The sequence below is a fragment of the Alligator mississippiensis genome, chromosome 1 (assembly GCF_030867095.1).
Source record: "Alligator mississippiensis isolate rAllMis1 chromosome 1, rAllMis1, whole genome shotgun sequence".
In the NCBI taxonomy this organism is placed as follows: Eukaryota; Metazoa; Chordata; order Crocodylia; family Alligatoridae; genus Alligator; species Alligator mississippiensis.
In genome coordinates this window covers 349,735,185-349,751,649 of record NC_081824.1, presented here as the reverse complement: position 1 = coordinate 349,751,649, position 16,465 = coordinate 349,735,185, and the positions used below count along the sequence as shown (strand labels likewise).

The 16,465-nt window shown below is 46.3% G+C and overlaps 1 protein-coding gene across 8 annotated transcripts in view; it reads right to left on the bottom strand.

The window, feature by feature from the left end:
• The window catches only part of CCDC138 (coiled-coil domain containing 138), a 120,957-nt gene that overhangs the window by 18,318 nt on the left and 86,174 nt on the right, over positions 1–16,465 (bottom strand). For 4 of the 8 annotated variants that reach the window (XM_059721036.1, XM_059721042.1, XM_059721039.1 and 1 more), the window contains one exon: positions 5,066–13,965. The exons of 2 other annotated variants lie outside the window; for them this stretch is intronic. The gene's annotated coding sequence lies outside the window, so the exon portion shown is untranslated. Of the gene's footprint in view, positions 1–5,065; positions 13,969–16,465 lie in introns of those variants that run through there. 2 more of the 8 variants (XM_059721038.1, XM_059721037.1) reach the window with 2 other exon arrangements.

The following is a 16,465-nucleotide window of genomic DNA, read 5'->3' as shown; positions in this document are numbered from 1 at the left end:
TTAATGTAATGCATTGCTCCCAGGTGCAGCATTTTTCTGTGTGCCCTCAACATGCTGCAGTCCTGGGCACACAGGTAAAAGCTGTGCCCAGGAACAATAAATTCTGGTGCGAACTGTGCCAGTGTTTATTTCATTGCATTCATATCACATGTAGATGCACCCAGAATGTAGAAAAAAAGATTTTTCCAGAGCCGTAAGTGTAAGATCTGACCACATGCAGCAGCTTACTTGCCCTCATCCAGCTTGCTAGCCACTTCAGGCAAAAGCTACAGTGTTACCCCTTCACAACTGCTGCTGAATTCACTGTGGTTTTTGGCTGCTCAGCCAAAAGCTACCACCAATTTGGCAGTAATTATGAGAGGGTTAAAGCTGGACTCTACCCCAGATGCTTGCTAGCCTGGACAGAAGTGTTACATACAGCGTCTTCTATGCTTCTATTCTGGTAAAGAAAACCAGCTTATGTTACATTAACCAAACATTTTCCACGTGGAAGGAACTTGAATGTGTCAGAAAATGAAGAAATACTTTTTGTTTATGATTTACATTATATATTCATTATTTAATTCCATGAGTATAATGAATTGATGCTCCTTAATAGCTAAGGGTAGGAAAGACTGAAAAAAGTAATCTATTAGGATTCATTTGCCGAAGGAATAATATTTAACCCAAAACTTAGTCAAAATTAATTGTGTTCAAAACATTGCTTTCATTAAACAAGAGAAACAAACCAGAAAACCAAGATTCTTCTATAGTTTCAACAATGTATAGGAACAGAGAACTGGAAGGGGCTTCTCATGCCATCAACTCCAATCCCTTGCATTTACAAGGAACCTTTTATTCAAAAGGATCTTTAAGAAGAACTTTGGGCCACTTCGTAAACTGTAGCCATAAATCTATAAAAATATAACACTCCAAGATTATAAAAATCTACAATGTGGCACAGGAAGAGAGAAGGAGATAGAATTAAATTTGATAGATAAAATATTCTCAGCGAATCCTAAGAAGTGGACCATACTCTGTGTAATAGAGACAAGCAAAATCCCACACTTGTCCTCCCAATCTCACCTAAGGGAAATGTTGTTTCCTGACAAACACCAGGTTTTCTTTTGACCCAACATGCATAAGACCCACCAACCAGAGACCACCCAAGATGTACTTCCCTACCATTAGGCACACCAGATCATTGTACCTAATCTTTTACCTCCAGCTTGGCCAGTGTCCAATACTTCAAAAAAAATCAAGGAGCCAGGCACAAAAGCTAAATTATGCATTAAAGGGAGGAAAAATATATCTTCCTGATCCCAGCAAGTGCTTAGCAGAAACCCTGAAGCATGGGATTACCAAATATATGCTACCATATATGCAAGCAGCTAAAGTAGAGATCAAGTTTCTTTCAACCCACTCATGGGAAAAATTACATAATTTAGTGGTTCCTAAACTGAGATACGTGTACCACCAGTGGTACGCAGATGACCTGGAAGTGATACGTGGAAGGCTGGGGGGAGGGGCTGCACAAAGCTAGCAGCAGCCTGCTGCACACAGCCAAGAACACAGCATCGCATGTCGAGCAGCACCCGGTAGGTAATTGTGCTGGGGGAAACGGGGCAGATCAAGGCCCCCATGGTGAGGGAGACAGGGGGGCAGAGGGGCAGGGGGGCAGAAGCAGGGATGCATGGGTCCCCGGGACAGGTGGTGCAACGGTCAGAGCCCGGGTGGCATGGGGGGGACACAACTCCCTACCATTGCGTGCGCTGTGGGGCAGGCATGGGGGGCACAGGACCCCTGGATCTGTGCATGGGGCAGAGATGGGCTGCCACTGCTTGCTGGGCTTTGCACCACACTGCCACTGGCCCAGGAGCCTCGTGTGATGTCACGTGCCTCTGTCCCTGCAACAGGCACCAGCTCCGCAGACAGGGGCATGCAGGGAACGGATTGAAGCTCTGCCCCAGCCCTGCGCTGTCACCACTCCAAGATCCTGGCCCTGGCCCCAGCCCCAGAGGCAGCTCCCCGCTTAGATGCATGCCCTGCCCATGTGCCTCCAGCCAGTCTCCATGGAGACCCTGGGATCATGGGGTGGGGACAGTGCTGGGTCAGAGTTAGGGCCAGACATGGCAGATACCCAGGTCTGTCAGCAGGGATGTGCAGGGCCATGGCCTGGGGTGTGTATGAGGGCATGTGCATATGTGGGTGGAGGGGGGAGCTGTCTGGGTGCCAGGTCCCAGGAGCTGGCTAGGGGTGAAAGGATAGGAGGCGCATGCAGCAGAGCTCACCTGGGCCGTGTGGTCCACAGCTGCCCACATGGCACTCCTCATGGGACCATGCCCCAGCAGGGGCAGTCCATGCCATGCTCCAACCCACACCTGCTGGCCTGGCCTTGGCCAGCAAGCACAGCTTACCAGAGGGGCTGCTGCCAGTGTGGGTGCAGCCACCCAGGTGCTGCTCAGCTCCCCTCGCCTCCAATGTCTCCTGCTCCTGCCCCTGCTGTGCTGCTCCAGGCAAGGAGGAAGCTTCAGCAGGGCAGCTCATACCCGTGTGTGGGGCTCTGGCTCCAGCTCCCAGCTGCTTCTCACCCCACTCAGCTGCTTGCAGATGGTTGCTCACTGAGCTGGGTGGGCAGAGTGGGTGGAAGACAGCTGGGAGCTGGAGCCAGAGCCCCACACACTGGGGTATGAGCTGCCCTGCTGAAGCTTCCTCCCTGCCCATAGCAGCGCAGTAGGGGCAGGAGGAGGAGTTGCCACAGAGGCAAGGGGAGCTGAGCAGCACATGGGCAGCTACAGCCATACCACCAGCTGGCCAGGACTAGAGCCAGCAGGTGCAGGCAGAAGCATGGCACTGGCTGCTAAGAGTGGGGCTCAGCCCAATGTGGAGTACTGCGGGGCCAGCCACAGGCCAGATCTAATGAATTGGCAGGCACCCCACACAGGTTGGATCCAATCAGTTGATGGGCCATATCTGGCCTGTAGGCTGTATTTTGCTCACCCTTGTTCTATAGCCAATGAGTTAGAAGAATTGTTCTTGTCACAAATTACCCAAAGGGTTTGACAGGAGTAAGACCTCTTACTTCATACAAAGATGACAGCTTTGGAAATGAGCTGCTTGCCAGCAACCGATAGGATCTCCTTACTAAATATCTGAAAATGATTTGGTCTTAAGTACTATAGGCAAGGCTGAATTTTTACTGCTGTGTTTTCTCACTCCTGGTCTTTCAGAAGGTAGCCTTGTTCTGAAGCTGTGGCTATCTTTCATTAGTAGAGCTACTGTTGCATCAGCTGCCAAAATATGTTAAATGTATTTGGTTTAAAATCAGAAGACCTCATTTATATTTTATAATATCCTAAGGGCAGTATGTATGGGCAACCACATGGAGAATGTATATCTAATAATATTTAAAAGGGAATATATTTTAATGAGTTTCTTGCAGTCACTGGCAGTATGACTTGCATATTGCTTTGTCTTTGGTTTTTTGGGAGTTTTCTTTGGGTTTTTTTTTTTAGATGTTGTATGTTGTACTTCCCTTGGCTGTTCACAAGACAGAAGTAGAGCCCTATTCATCCTGGCATGGGGACCTCAATTGTGGAAGTAACTTGCTAGATGTACTTAGGAACCTGAAAGGTTGCTCATCTGCTCTCCCAGCCTTATTATAGCACCCAAATATGTTCTGCAGGAGCAACCTAACATAAAACTATGAACTGTGCCCCTTACAGCAAGAACAAATTTGAGCGCAAACAGGGATATTTTTAACATACATATCTGTAATACTAGGACAGTATAACATCATTAGAAGGGAATGCTCAAGTGCCTCTGATCTGACCACAAACTACCTGATTCACTCTGTGGTGGGAGAAACCTCCCTAAGGTCCGTTGTCTAGCTGTAATTTGATTGACAGACAATGCGGGTAAAGAAAGACAGCTGTTTATTTGCTCGAGCAAAGACCATAAAGCCAGCAAAAGGCAAAATGGCCCCCCCTCAAGGGTGAGGTGATCTTTTATACTTCTTACAACAAAGCAAGACTATATGGTTAATAAAAAGCAATACTTGGGGCGGTGCTCTACAAATCTTTGTAACAGCATATTTCTATTAAGCTGAACTAGCACTTTTTTAAAAGCTAAAAGTTAAGTAACAGTAACATTATGTTAGCAAAACCTTACACAGTAGAAGATACTTCTCAAGGACACAAGCAGTAAGCTCAAACAATGGTTTCTCTGTCTTATCTTACTTCTAGCTGTAGCTGATTTTTTTTAGCACACAGACACAGATTCACTTTTTAACTCAGAAAATGCTTGTTGCAGTTAAAATGATTACTTGACACAAGCAAAGGCCTAGCTATCATTCTGCCTTGTGGTCAGCTGCATTACTAGGCCACAGGTCATGCCTTGTATTCAGCTGTAAAGCTAATACTTCTTAAAAATCCAAATTATTGTAAACCTAACAGTATGCTTTCAGAAAACTATTCTATTTCAGGGCAATGACAAACCTGCGGACTACAACTCCTTGCACTTAAAGTGGAGTCAGCCTGGAGTAGGAGAGGGGTGGAGAGACAGATTCTTTCTGGCTTTTGAATTCCTTTGCCTGGCAGAACAAGGGCTTATGATCAGGCAGTGTAATTCCTATTCTGCTTCATCTGAAATATTAACTTTTTTCCCTGAGGGAGCAAGGACCCTAGGCTGAGCACCAGACAAATTCCTATTACATTGCAACCTGATGCAGGGCTTCAGGAGGAATCATGGTGAAGGTTTCTCTGCAGGTCCAGGCATGTTGCTGGATGGAGAGGAGAATTAAGTTTAATACAGAGTACTCAGATTCTTGCTCTAAAAACCCCAGCAAACACTCCTTCTGGGACACCAAGAATAAAAGTTTAAACCCTGATTTTCACTCCCATTTTCATTAGCAGGATTAGGTATGAAGGTAAAGCCTGGTTCTGCCTTTCTGGAGTCTGTCACTTGCCTCTAAGAATCATAAGAATCTCCAGATTCAGAGTGAAAGAAAAGGGAGTTGTGTAGAGTCGTGGGAGAAAACTCCCTGAAGTTCACTGTCTAGCCGCAAAGGAACCAGGCAACACGGGTAAAGGCTTCCTGCAGTTTATTTGCTCGAGCAAAGACCATAAGCCAACAAGGAGGCAAAATGGCTCCGACTAAAAGGCGGAGCATTCTTTTATACTCTTTACAAAAAGGCAAGGCATCAGCGGTAAACATTTCCATATAAGGTAACACCAAACCCACATCTGCGCATTTTCCACCAAACCTGATACTTTTCCACAAGCGGCGGTTACAAAAAGTAGGTCAGCAAAAATTGAAATGCAATGTAAGCTATCCTTGAACTTTTGAACTCTATGAACTTTTGAATTCCCTGAACTTTTGAACTCCCTGAGTACGTGACTGCTCCACCTTAGGGTGATGGCTTCCTTGCCCATCACAGTTCCCCCCTTTGTTCCAAGCTTCCACAGGAAGTTTTGGAACATTCATTTAGGTAGTTAAGTTCTAGTGGGGTTAGATCTCCATGGTTGTTGTTGCTGGATATTTGACCGTACATTTTTACTTGCTTTTGCATAAGCTGTTGTCCTAAAGAACACAAGCATTGAAAACTATAACTAAAATAACTCCAATAATGCTTAGCACAAAGGTTCTTAGCCATCCAGTGACAGAAGGGAACCAACTATTTAACCAACTGAGGGAGGTATCCTTGGGGATTTTTGCTATGTCCTCGGCTCTTTGGATGTGGACAGCAGCATCACTGAGGTAAGTTTGTATTATAGTAAAGGAACTGTTAACCCAGACACAGCATTCTTGTCCAATAACTGCACATGTACCTCCTTGGGCAGCGAGGAGGAAATCAAGGGCTATACGGTTTTGAATTACCATTTGTCGAAGTTCTTCCTGGGTGGTGGCTAAAGCAGCGACAGCGCTTGAAAGCTGTTGGTGGCCTTCACCGAGTTCGTGGGCGAGAATTTCTATTACAGCTTGGAGGCGCAAGGTATATCTTCCAAGACATGCAGTACCTACTCCAGGGAGTATACCGGCCAGGGAGCGCCCAATTAGTTTTCCTTTGGTAAGTGGATTTTTTTGATAATTTTCCAGCATATCTTGGCTTTCTTGTAAGTCTCTTTTATTTCGCCACCTTCCTTGGGGAAGGTGTGCTAGAAAGGAGGTAGAAGGTTTTAGCATTGCTGGGTAGCAGATGCCTTTTCAATTTGCGGAAATTATATGGTAAGCACTAGAACCGCAGATCCAATATTGCCCTATGAAGGCAGCACGAATTCAGAATGATTCAGGAAAGGGAAAGTTGCCCGTTCCCGAACTTAATACTCCTCGAGCACCCTTTTTTGCGTAGGAAGGGTTAAAGGTGCCATTGACAAAGCACTGACCTAGAGTGGAGTCACTATATGCACAGTACCACAGCTGGGGAGTAGAGGAAGTGGGGTTATATATAGGGTTTTTGCCATTGGTTAAATTTGTAGCACTATAGAAATTATTATACGAGCTGCAAAAAGTAGGCTTTGCTGTATTATTATTACGCCAGTCTCCTCCATTCAAACTAGCAAAATAGTGGTAACGTGCTGTTGCCTAAGTCAATACAGTTTGGTACTGAGCAGTTTATATAAAAACACCAATCCCCAACAACAAGCCTTACTAAGAGGTATTCCTGTTGATCCTGGTTCCAAGTTTGGTTAGAGGGATTTAAAAATGACTCGATCTGGCCCAAAGGAACAGGAGTCATGGGAATTCCCCCTTGGGTGTGGAGAGGGAGATGGCTGCACACCCAACAGTTACTTTGGTTTTCCGCTATAGCGGCTCTCTCAACGTATTGGAGGTACATGTTATCATCAGAGGCAAGGGAAGCAGCATATTTAAGAGCAGCCTTAGCCTTAGCCTGCACAGACTCTGAGAACTGTTTGTAAATTGGGTGGCTAGGCTTTACACAATATTCTACTCCAGAACTAAATACTTGGACTTCTGCTAAACCACAGCAACGTGAGGGAGGATACCAGCGAGCAATATTGACCTTACCATCTATTTCAGAGGGTTTGATTGAATCGCATATCCAGGCAGGGAAACCGCGGATGCCGGGAGTAGCACATCTGCAGCAACTGGCAGCCATAGCCGACCCGGGTAAAGGACCCATTCCCCCGACAAAGAGAAAGGTTATTAATAACATAGTTATAAAAGCCATACTATAACAAAAATCAGCACAAACAATATGAGCAACCCTGCAGCTCCAGTAACTGCTCTTCTGGGGCACGTTACAGTCCCAAAGTGTTCGGTTCTGTCTGGTCCGAAAGTGTCTAAAGGATGCTGTACTTGGAGTTCGGTGTTTTTTAGACTGGACAGGATCCCAAAAGGTTGATAGTTCATTAGTTGATTTTGGTTAGTTTGAGTTTTATATTATCTAATGGGCTGCAGGTCCAGGAGGTGTTTGTTTTTATATTTTCGTCTGCTTCTGGCCTACCCTTGTTGCGGTCAGGTAGACGTGCGGTGCTCCCACGAAGTCTGCAGTCGTCTTCTTCTGGCTTTCCCTTTTCCAGGTCGGGGAAGCTTGCGTTGGAGCCGATCCTGAGCTCTGGTGAAACTTCTCTCCTCTTTGTACGAGTATAATGAATCCAGTTGTCTTTTTCTGCTACCTTTACGGCGGTGTGGGAGGTGAGGAGGACTTGATATGGTCCTTGCCACCTAGGTTCAAGGGGAGATCGTTTCCAAGTTTTTATGTACACCCAGTCTCCAGGCTGGATGCGATGTGCTGGAACATCGGCAGGTAAGGGTTGGCTCAGAGCAGCATACCTATGGAGAGATTTTAACTGAGATTGTAGAGATAAAATATAAGAGGTGAGTTCTTCATTGCCTAAAAGACAGGAGGTGTGAGCCGGCAATAAGGGGGAATTTTGGGGAACAGGGTGTCCAAACAACAGCTCGTAAGGGCTGAACTTTAGTTTTCCCCTGGGGGTGGTTCGGATGGACATAAGAGTTAATGGAAGGGCCTTGGTCCATTTTAACCCACTTTCAGCACAAAGTTTTCTAATTTTTTGCTTTAGGGTCTGATTCATTCTCTCTACTTGTCCTGAGCTTTCTGGGTGCCAAGGGGTATGGAATTTCCATTCTATTCCTAGGCAGCTGGCCAGTGTTCTATTTATGTCAGCTGTAAAATGTGTTCCTTGATCGCTTTCAATGGTATGTGGTGGACCAAACCTGGGTACAATTTCATTAAGGAGTATTTTCACTACTTATTGCGCTGTGGCTCTTCTGGTGGGGAAGGCTTCTACCCACCCCGTGAGTTGTTCAATGATTACTAGGAGGTTTTTGTACCCACTATCTTTAGGCATATCAGCAAAATCTATTTGTAGTCTTTCAAAGGGAGCATAAACCCAGGGGCGGGCTCCGGGGGCGGGGTCCTGATTTTTCCCCTTTGATATAAAACCTTTTGCATATACTGCAGTGTTCTAAAAGCCTTTTTGCTTCCTGGTAGACTCCGGATGCGCAGCCATAGCCTATTAGTGATAGCGGCAAGTTTTTCACAACCTAAATGTTCGCTTTGACGGAGTTGTTGTAGATAAGGTCTAAGGGCTACTTTAGGTAGAACTATCCTTCCGTCCGGTAATCGCCATATTCCATCTTACTCACAGGTGGCTCCAGCCGCTTTCCATCTTTGTTGTTCTGAAAACAGTGCAGATTTGTACATTTTTGGCTTTAGCGATACTCCCAAATATGTCTTTGACTGAGGAATTTTAGTTTGGAAGGCTAGGGTGGATAGTGGCTGTAGGGCCGCTGCATCGGCCAGGGCATTGCCTTTTGAGACTTGATCTCCCTTTTTGGTGTGGGCTGGGCAATGCATTACAGCTATGGCCTTTGGTGACATTATAGCGTGTAGGAGATCGCGGACTTGTTTGGCATTTGCTATTTTAGTTCCAGAGGCTGTCATAAATCCTCTTTGTTTCCACAATTGTCCAGTGGCATGACAGATTCTGAAGGCGTACTTAGAATCAGTCCAAATATTTACAGAGTGGCTTATGCTAATTGACAAGCTCGTGTAAGGGCAGTAAGTTCGGCCACCTGCGCGCTCAACTGCCCAGGCAGTGGTTCAACTTCAAGTACTTCAAATGGAGTTACTACCGCATAACCCGTTCTTCTAACCCCGTTAACTATTTTTGAAGAGCCATCTACATAAAAAATTAAGTCAGGGTTGTCTAAGAGTAAGTCACTGAGATCTGCCCTGGGTTTGTCTGAGAATGCTGCAACTTGAAGACAATCATGGAAGTCTGGTTCGCCATCGTTGGGAAGAGGTAGTAGGGTGGCCGGATTCAGGGTATTGCATCTTTCTATGACCAGGTTTGTGGCCATTAAGAGTGTGGTTTTGTATTTGTTCATTCTCCGGTGAGAAAAATGTTGAGTATTTTTCTGGAGAAGGAGGAGGGTCACCACATGCGGGGCCTTTAGGATAAGGGGTATCCAAGGACTAATTCCTGGGCTTTCTCGACTATTGTTGCAGCTGCTGCCACTGTGCGAAGGCATCCCTCTCCACCCTTTGTCACTGGATCCAATTGTGCAGAAAAGTAAGCTACTGGGCGTTGGGTGATGCCTAAGGGTTGGGTAAGTACCCCAGAGGCTACTCCTAGTCACTCATGGACAAAGAGCGTGAAAGGCTTTCGATAATCTGGTAGCCCTAGAGCAGGAGCAGAGGCTAGAGCTGTTTTTATATTGCTGAAGCTGCGGGCGGCTTCATGATCCCAAAAGACTGGCTCTTCTGCATCTTTTGTGGTAAGCTGCACAAGTGGCTTGGTTAACTCTCCGAAGGCTGGGATCCAAGAGTGACAGAACCCTACCATTTCCAGCAGACCTCTAACCTGACGCTTTGTTGTAGGTTTGGGGATATTTAGAATGGCTTGGATTCTGTCATCACTAAGGCGTCGTTGGCCTGGCTCTAATACATGTCCTAAGTATTTAACAGTGGATTTACAGAACTGAAGCTTGCTTGGTGAGACCTTGTGACCCTTGGCAGCTAGCGCAGTAAGCAAGATGATGGTGTCCTGGGTAGATGCCTCTGATGAGGTAGAGCATAAGAGTAAATCATCCACGTATATTAAGAAGGATAAGGAGTTAGGAAAGGTAACATCTTGCAAATCTTTGTGAAGAATCTGAGAAAAAATGCCGGGAGATTCTACATATCCCTGGGGCAACCTTGTCCAGGTCAGTTGAGAAGAACCCCAGGTGAAGGCAAAAAGATATTGGGATTCAGGGTGGATGGGGATGCTGAAGAAAGCTGAACAGAGGTCTACTACTGTATAAACAGCAGTTTCAGGGGGTATTGCAGTTAAGATAGCATTGGGGTTAGGAACAACAGGATGTCGAGGAATGACATACTTGTTAATTTGTCTGAGGTCCTGAACAAAACGCTAAATGGGCTTCCCGTCTGGGCCAGGCTTAGGCTTTTTTACTGGAAGTATGGGAGTGTTACAAGGGGACTGACAGGGAATTAAAATTCCTTGTTTAGAAAAATCCTCAATTAAAGGCTTAAGTCCTTCAATTGCCTGTGTTCTTAAAGGGTATTGGGGTACTCTAGGTGGTTCGACATTGGTACGAATTAGGATTTTGACAGGAACTGCAGATTTTAAGAATCCCATGGAGCTGGAGGTGAGGCCCCAAAGTTCTGGGGGTACCTTTTCTTTTAGAACAAGGGGAAGAGACTGTAAGCTTGAGTTTTTCGTAACTTCAAGCACTGTGGCTAACACAGGGATCTGGGAGGACGGAAACGTTAGAATAATTCCGTTGGGTGAGCACTGTATGGTGGCTTGTAGCTTGCAAAGAAGATCCCGTCCAAGAAGGTTTACAGAACCAGTTGCTAGAAGAAAAGAGTGTTCTGCTGAGAGAGGGCCAATTTTAGTGTTTGCGGTTTGAGAAAATGAGCAATGAAAGGGTCTACCTTCAAGTCCCATAACTGTGACTTGTCTCTCACTTGGTGAAAGATGTCCTTTTGAAGTACTGGAAAAAGTTGCCCCTGTGTCTAGCAGGTGCTCGTAGATATGTCCTCCTATTTCTAAGGGTACCAGAGGGTCTTGAACACTGCAGTTTAGGATGACTTCTTTGGGTTGGGCAGAGGATAGTTGCAAAAGGTGGCACGTAAAATCTCCCTCCTTGTGTCAGTCATCAAATTGGTCTCGAGTAAAATCTGGGGTAACAGTGGCAAATGGAGGGTTCTTGAATTTTTTCTTTTCAGGGTTATCACTTGGGGACCTTTTTGGTCTTAATTTACACTCTCTCTTCCAGTGTCCTTCCTGCTTACAGTAATGGCATACATTGGGCCCATATGGTTGGTGGGTGCGGCCCGGTGGTCTAGGTGCAAAGGGCCTTGGGCCACGGGGCAGACTGGTTCCATAGGGATTTGGAGGCTGAATTACTGCTGCCAACATGCGAATGTTGAATTGGCCTTCCCTTTGTTTTTCTTTTTTTTTTCTTCTCTTCCATTAAAGGTTTTTGTAGCAGTGGCCAAGATTTCGGCCATGGATTTGCCCTCAACACCCTCGGTGTTATGTTGGAGTTTCTTTCTAATATCTTCGCTAGCCTATCTTACGAATACAAGTCTTAACACAGGCAAAGTGGCAGGTGACTCGGGGTCCATGTTTCTACGTTGGTGCATAGTTTTACAGAGTCTTTCAAAGTAGTCTGAAGGGTGTTCTTCTGGACCCTGAACAACACCTGTCACCTTGGACCAATTTGCAGTTTTATCTCCTGCCTTTTTTAGTCCTTCTAAGATACTTTCCTTTAGCATACGTATTGCATTTTGGCCCCCTTCCTGGTTGTAATTCCAATTTGGATCTTGCCTAGGTACGCCATTAGGCATGGGGTGGTTTTGATGCTGCTGGTCGGCTAGAAATTGGTCAGCATGGCACAATACTTGGGTTTTCTCATCTGAGGTTAAGAGGCTTTCGAGAAGTTGCATGATGTCTGACCACGAGGGATGATGAGTCATGAAGATAGTTTTAAAATGCCTTAGGACTATTTTTGGATTGTCTCTAAGTCTGGGAGTATTTTCTTGCCAATTTAAGAGGTCAGTGGTGGTGAACGGAGTATGTGTCCAGTGACTGATAACTTGGCCATTATCACCAGGTACTGGGTACTCTTTTAGGGGAGCCAGAAGGCTAGGGTTAGGTACTCATTGTCGGGTACGATTAGCTATGGGAGTTGAATCAGTGTTCGGGGAGGTTGAGCCTGGAGAGGGATGACTTGATCCATCTACAGGCTCAGGACTTGGGCGGTCGCCGGGAGGCGGTCGGAGTGACGCCTCCCTATGATTTTCCGAGTCTTCTGCCGGTGCAGGAATGAACAGATCAGGTGGGATTAAGGGTGGGGCAGGACTGGGAGGTTGGGACTTAGGCCTATAGTCATCTTCTGAATAAGAGGGCGGAGTGGAGGGTTTGGGACATTGTAGAGGAGCTAAAAGCGAGGATGTAATAAGAGACATTCGTTTAGATCGTTTGGTAGTGACATTGTCCCACAGAAACCAATAGTCCATTTGACCTGGCCGGAGGTTTTCCAAGATTTTTCGCAAGGCAGTTAAACGGGTCGGGTCAAATGATCCATTTTTTGGCCATTGTCTTCCCGAATCCAGCTGGGACGTATACGACGTCCAGTTAGTTAAACAAAATTTTGCCATACGGGTCTTGGATAACCCTGCCCGACCCTCCAAACGTGTCCAATTTTTAATCATATAATCAAGGGGAGAAAGAGGAATAACCTTTCCTTGACCGGAACCCATGTTAATATTCAGTTATGAGCAGTCTTATTTCCTGAATTCTACCTGCCTAAGGACTGTTTCGTGTATGTACAACAACCGGTGTTCTCGGACCCCACTGGCTTTCTCCGTAAGGAGGGGCGCCTTGAGTCCGAGACCCTAGCCGCTGGCCATTATGACAGTACTTCTACCTCATATCCATGTCTTTCGCCTTTCGGACAGGCTGCCGCTCTATCAGCTTTTAAGAGGCAGACAGATACCCTTAGACTGCTACCAGAATCCTCTAGAGGAATAACCAGAAAACCAGAAATGTACTGACCTGAGGTACACACTGGTACCATTCCTTTACCCAATTTGAGGATCCCACCTTATTGGTCCCGAGGGGACCATCCACCTCCCGAGACTGACCCAAATAGGTGAACTCACCTGGTGCGCGCTGGGGTGTCGGGGGGTGGAGGTCTCCAAAAGCTCCAAGCTAGACGGGTCCCCTCTGGGGTGCCAAACTGTCGTTGGAGAAAACTCCCTGAAGTTCGTTGTCTAGCCACAAAGGAACCAGGCAACACGGGTAAAGGCTTCCTGCAGTTTATTTGCTCGAGCAAAGACCATAAGCCAACAAGGAGGCAAAATGGCCCCGATTAAAAGGTGGGGCGTTCTTTTATACTCTTTACAAAGAGGCAAGGCATCAGCGGTAAACAACATTTCCATATAAGGTAACACCAAACCCATATCTGCGCATTTTCCACCAAACCTGGTACTTTTCCACAAGAGGGGGTTACAAAAAGTAGGTCAGCAAAAACTGCAATGCAATAAGCTATCCTTGAACTTTTGAACTCTATGAACTTTTGAACTCCCTGAGTACGTGACTGCTCCACTTTAGGGTGATGGCTTCCTTGTCCATCACAGTAGGAAATGTGCTTCTTCCTCCAGGCAATCAGGACTGGTAGTAGAGATGACATCTTTTATTAAACTAACAAGATTTTTGCAAATAAAATTATTTAATTGCAAGCCTTCGGGCGCAAACACCCTTCATCAGGTATTAGAGAAAAGACTGTAAAAGTCCTCCTGGGTAGAAACGAAAGTTCATATTTCATAGGATCACAGAGGAGTCAATAGATGGAAAACTCCTCTGGGCAGTCAGTTCATAGCTGGTACGAAGCCTCTCACTTCCTGTGAGGATCTGTGATGATACAAATTACCTTGAAACAGAGGCAGGAGCAGAATCTCAGGTTTCAGGTGGTCACAGTTGCTTCCTGCTTGGGAAAACAGAAGAACTTTTACAATCTTTTCTCCGATGCCTGATGAAGGGTGTTTGTGCTCGAAAGCTTGCAATTAAAGATTTTTTTTGCAAAAATTGTGTTGGTTTAATACAAGATACCATCTCTAATACGAGTCCTGACTGCCTTTTCCTCTAGACCAATATGGCTACAACCTGGATACCTTCTTCCTCCAGAGCACCCTCTAGCAGCCATTTCAGTAATCTTTCTAGGGGGTTTTCACCTCTGGCCCAAGTCTGTTTGAGACTTACCTTCCAGACCAGCTGAGTAGTCTCCTTCTTGTCTCTCCAAATGCTCAGAAACTTTTAATTAGGCATTTCTATGTTAGAGATGTGGTTCTAGGGATTGGGGTGGACTTGAGGTACTGGACTAACTGAGCCTCAAACTCTGAGCACTGCAAGGATTGGCTGACTGCAAATAGGCAGATCATAATTTGCTCACTGTAGAACCTGCAAAATGCTGCATCACATAAGGAAGCAAGCTTAAAATATAAACAGTTGCCAGATAACTGCCTTGTCATATGGTGGGGCAGAGGAGTGGATTCTTGGAGAGGAATCATTGCCATAGTGGTTAAAACCACCCTGCTGTCAATTATCCAATCCAGTCTTTATACAATTGAAGGATGCTTCATTCCCAATCAATTTCTTGGATGAAAAGCATTAAACAATTAATATATAAATTGGTATGTTTTGACAATGGTTCTAAGATTTTCTTTGCCAAGCTTTTCTCCATTACTACATCAATACAACTCAGCTATGAATCTACGAAATGCAAGGCTAAACAAGCAAAACTGCAAGTAGCCAAAATGAATCCCTTGGTCTATCCTTTGTCTGTGCAGAAAGGAGCCTGCTTCCCCAAATACACTTTAGAAACAGTTTTCATGACCTCTGAAAAAAATTGCTAGCTGAGAAGTCAGTCAATGGTGCCACAGTATATTTACAAATTTACACAATATATTTACAAATATTAATCTTTTAAATTATGCTCCCAGCTGGGTCATGAGGCGCTACAGGGATTTGGGAGCAGGGCTTAAGCGTCTGGGGGCGCAGGTGGTGTTTTCATTGATCCTCCCAGTCTTGGGGTCTGGGCTGAGGAGGGAGAGGAGTATCCAGGTAGTGAACCAAAGACTGCGGCGCTGGTGTCACCAGGAAGGCTTTGGCTTTCATGATCACAGTCCGCTCTTTGGTAAGAGAGGCAGCAAGCTGCTGGGAAGGGACGGTCTCCACCTCTCTCCGCTGGGGAGAGACTGGCTCCCCAGTCTGGCGGTGGAGCAGACTGCCAGACTGGCTGACCTGCTCCACCGGGCTTTAAACTAAACCCGCTGGGGGATGGGGGGGGACTAGTGCCACTGCTGGCCTGCAGAGCAACCCTTGCAAAGCCAGCAGGCCATAGCATTTAAGGGAACCCACCCCTGCCCCAGCCCTGGAACAATCTGTAGGCAAGGCAAGGGCCCCCAAGGGGACACTTGCATGCCTGTACACAAATGCCAGGATCTTGGGGAATAAATAGGAGGAACTTGTCCTCCTGCTAAACGCAAATAACTATGATGTTATAGGGATAATGGAAACCTGGTGGGACTCCACCCATGACTGGGCCACAGGTATAGATGGCTATACCCTGTACAGGAGGGATCGAATGGACAAAAGGGGCGGGGGTGTAGCTCTCTATGTCAAGGAAAGCTACACATCTCTACAAGCCGACATTGGCACCCGTGATGGATGACTTGAGACCCTCTGGGTTAAAATCCGTGGGGAATATGGCACAGGGGATACTATGGTGGGTGTCTACTACAGACTCTCTACCCAGGTTCAAGACCCTGAGCAGGAGTTTGCCAGGGAATTGGCTGAGGCTGCGTGCTCCCAGTGTATGGTTGTCATGGGAGACTAACTACCCAGACATCTCGTGGGAGAAGCGGTCAGCCAAATCTGAGCAGTCACAAAGCTTTCTCTCGTGCATGGATGACCTCCATCTGACGCAGGAAGTCTACAGGCTGATGAGAGGTAAAGCACTGCTCAACCTTGTACTGGGAACTGGGATGACCTAATTAGTGACCAAACGATCGAAGGGAAGCTGGGTGACAGTGACCACGAGCTGATCACCTTCACTATCTGCCGTAAAGGTGGCAAGTCAGTCAGTAATATAGAAGTCCTTGACTTCAGGAAAGCTGACTTTGACAAGCTAAGGAGGCTTGTCGGTGAGGCCCTAAAGGGCTGCAGCCAAAGGGGAGGGGAGTTCAGGATGAGTGGTTGCTCCTCAAGGGAGCAATCCTAGATGCACAAGTAAAGTCCATCCCGTCTCGGAGGAAAGGCACCAAAAGGGCACAACAGCCCCCTCGGCTCTCCACGGAACTGGCGGACCTCCTGCATCTTAAAAGGAAGACCTACAAAGGATGGATGACTGGACCCACCACTGAGGAGGAATACACTGCTCTGGTCCGGACCTGCAGAGAGCAAACCAGGAAAGCCAAGGCTGCGAT